This window comes from Atta cephalotes (assembly GCF_000143395.1).
Source record: "Atta cephalotes unplaced genomic scaffold scaffold00004, whole genome shotgun sequence".
NCBI classification, from domain to species: domain Eukaryota; kingdom Metazoa; phylum Arthropoda; class Insecta; order Hymenoptera; family Formicidae; genus Atta; species Atta cephalotes.
The window spans coordinates 9,109,939-9,113,756 of record NW_012130068.1 but is presented as its reverse complement, the minus strand read 5'-3'; positions in this window follow the sequence as shown (position 1 = coordinate 9,113,756).

Sequence of the window (3,818 nt, the reverse complement as noted above, 5' to 3'; positions counted from 1 at the left end):
GTCGTCCTCTCTCTCTCTCTCTCTCTCTCTCTCTCTCTCTTTCATCAAAATTCCTGTGATATTCCTTTATCGGATTTTAATATTTACCGAACAATATAAATACGGTTCATAATGAGATAGAAGTAAAATACGTAAGTCGGGTAGTAACGGCAAGTTTGTTTAGGAATACAGAATTAAGACCGTTAAAGTTTGCAAGTTGATCTACTTTTAGATTGAGAACGAGACAGGAGGGTAAGGCGACTTCATTATAAGTACGATGTAAGCATCACAAGAGATTCTCGTTATCGAGTAAGAAAATGGAGCTCGCCGCGATTGAATTTGTACTGATTATTGATTTATATCGACTTTGCTTTATACCGCGTCGCTTTCCTCCTCAAGCGCTGGTCTGTAAAGACAAGTTTTAATTGAAAGTTGATTAAAACTGCGCTGCCCCATAAGTTATAGTCTTAACTTAACTTGCGGTCTCGAGATCGTAACTGAATCTCTTTATTCGGGCCAATTGCCGATTGTCAAGTTTAATCTTCGAAGATAGCACTTTTAAATCGTAGATGAAAAGACAATCCTAATTGATTTCATGGTTTATCGTATTTCTATAAATAAACGAGACATCATTAGGAAGAGCTTTTTAATATAAGAAATAAACTCCTAAACTAAAGAAAGGTAAAAAATTTGGAAACACATACACTTTTAAAAAAATTGATATTTTTGGATTAACATTTATACTTATTCACATTATATTTATTGATAAATATTCTTAGCAATGTGTTTAGAGCTACACTGAGAAAAAATTGGTCACTTGACTAAATTAATTGCTTATTTGACTAAATTAATTTAGGTGTCTTTATATCTTTCGTTGGAGAATGCATGTATATGATAATTTTGTTTTTAGTGTAATAACTATTATTAGATCTGAAAAATTATCGTTTAAAAATATATTATAGATATTTGAGTAAAATTATTTTAAAAATATCAATTTTTTAAAAAGTGTTTCCAAAACTTTTGGAGTACATGCAAAAATACAAGAATTTGATTTTGTTGAAATATTTAAAAATTTATGTAGATACGGATCTAGAAATAATTTTGTTTGAATTATCAAAATAATTATATAGGACACTCAAACTGGTTGTTAAAATGTTAAAACTTCGTCAGTAACGCTTAAACGTTGTACATAATTATTTTAATGGTCCAAAAAATTTTTTCAGATCTGTATCTAGCTAAAATTTTTAGATACGTCAGAGCAAAATCGTTCAGTGTATATTTTAAAAGAAAGTAAATGCAGACATAGAGCGTTGAGAGTTTTTTCGAAAGATTAATATTATAAAATTATATTTTAATGATGCATCGATGACAATTCATCACAAAGGGCTTTTTGTGTTAGTCTCCCCTATTCTCTCGATCTTATAAGAATCACAAATGTAAGCCACGGTGTCCGGAAACGGAACCTTTCGACCTATTCACTAGGACAAAATCATGTCCTGTTGCCCTTTCTCCGTACAGGGAGATATAAAATTTCGCCACTATTTCATTGAACCGAGGGTATCTTCATGTGACGCATACATGAATACGAAAACACAATCATGGCATAATATTTCACGGTCATCCGATGTAATTATTTCATTATAATTTTATACCATAATTATCCATAATTATTTTATTACAATAAAATTATTCTATCATACATATGTTAATGTAATATGTTAACATAATAATAAAATTATTCTATTATTATATTATAATATATAATTCACATAAATGTTTTATTTTTATTATTCACAATTATAATTCCAATGATGCACAAATTGTTTTTGTTCCCGATGATTTCATCGCGAAAGGGATGAAGCGTTCTCGTTCTTCGGAAGCTGCAGGCGGTGAGAGACGCTGAAAAGGGTAGCTAATTCAAAATTGCGCTTGTAAGCGCGGAACCACTTGATATGATAGTATTCTCTTCTTCCGCTCGTCTCTTTCTCTCTCTTTCTCTCTCGTCTCTCTCGACATACCGCGGCGCAGGTCGACTCTATTTGACTTTTCGCTCCACTCGATTCCACCGCATTGCACACGCCCTTCTCGACGTGTACACTCGAGAGAACATTCCCCGTCCCCCAGTCTCTCTTTCTGTCGCCCTTTTTACAGAAAGGGGAGAGAAGCGACCCGTGTTTATATCCTTCACTCGCGCGTTCTCGCCGTTCTCGTTGCCTCATTCCCTCTGTCTCTTTCTGTCTCTCTTCTTCCGCCTTTCTGTCTCCATTTGCAGAGAGCGACCGGCGGTTTTCGGTTTATTTCCCGCTTATCCATTCAACATTTGATTTATTCCGTCTATCGCGCACCACACTGCGGATGGTACGCTTCGATTATCACACTGTGGACCATAGTCCGATTGTGGAAAGAAACGTACTGACAGTGCAGTTTGATGGGATTAAGCCTGGCTGCAAATAGCCACAATGAAATGATTATAGTTAGACAGTTACATTCTAGAAAGTGTGGGTCTGGATTTAATACCAGGTAGTGTCTATATATAATAATTTTCACCGTGTTAATATCAACAGCAACATCATGTGGATCTAACATCATGGATTTTAAAATAAACTCCACACTATAATGTAATAAACATTAGGGATTTTAAATTTCATTCACTCAGGTTGATGTTAATGTTAACATTAACACGTTGAAAATTATATGAACATTGTATGGTATAAAATCCACACTCATCATATTTTTTAGAGTATACGATTTAATATTTCCTCTGATATTGCTAGACATTTTTCACCTGTATTCTGAGCTGGTGTTCAGAAAACATTTCTACTGAAAATAAGAGAGAAGAGTCATCAAACAAATATCTCCACGATTCTTTATTCTTTTATAAACTCTGTTATTTATAATAAACAACAGAGATAACGGAGATTCGATCTGATTTACTTTGTGTATTATATAAAACAGTATGAGAGATAATTGATAAAACTGAAAATAAGAGAAAAATATTATATAATACGACGAGACAAATATCTTCACGATTAGATTCTTTTAGGAAATAGAAATAACAAAAGCTTTGCTCTACTTTGTATTATACGTATAAAACGACAACGTAATTGATAATCCGGTGATTAAAAAAAACAACACCCGAGCCAATCCTCGAATGAAAATCGGAGCCTCTCCTCGTCGACGGAATACATTAACGTGATGTCGAACCAGAAGCGAACGAGCGAGCTCCGAGAAGAAGAAGCAGCATCGACGGTGTGATTGAATTAATCTGTCAATTTGCCAATTACACGGATGAGTTTGTTTGGTGGCCGCGGCACGCGGGCGCGTCTCCGTTCATCGATCGCGAACGGATAGGCGATTGGTCGAATTCGTGTTCTCCGCGCGTGTGCGTGAAATCGCACGGCGTGCGACGCACGTGCGTGCACGCGTACATCACCGTCTGCGTGCGTATACGTGCATGCGTGCGTCATATACGTAACCACGTGGCTCGGTGCACAGATTCAACGAGCTCAATTGGCGCACCGAACGCAGAAGTGAACGAGGAGGAGGAAGAGGAGGATCGTATTGATTCTCCGGTTACGCAGACTCGCGACAGAGCCACGTCGAGCCTGACTTCTCTCTGCCTCAAGCAAGAATCCCATCGGCCTCCACGAGATGCTGCGCGCGAAAAATAAAGCTTCTCCACAATCGCTTCTATACTGCAGGATACTGCGAGCAGATGTAGGGGAGAGCAAACGTCGAATTCTCCAATATTCTCCGATATCGAGTCAGAAACATATCTGATCTCACTTCTTTCTGTAAATTACGTTGGTCTAGAAATTGTTATCGACGTTATAATTTTT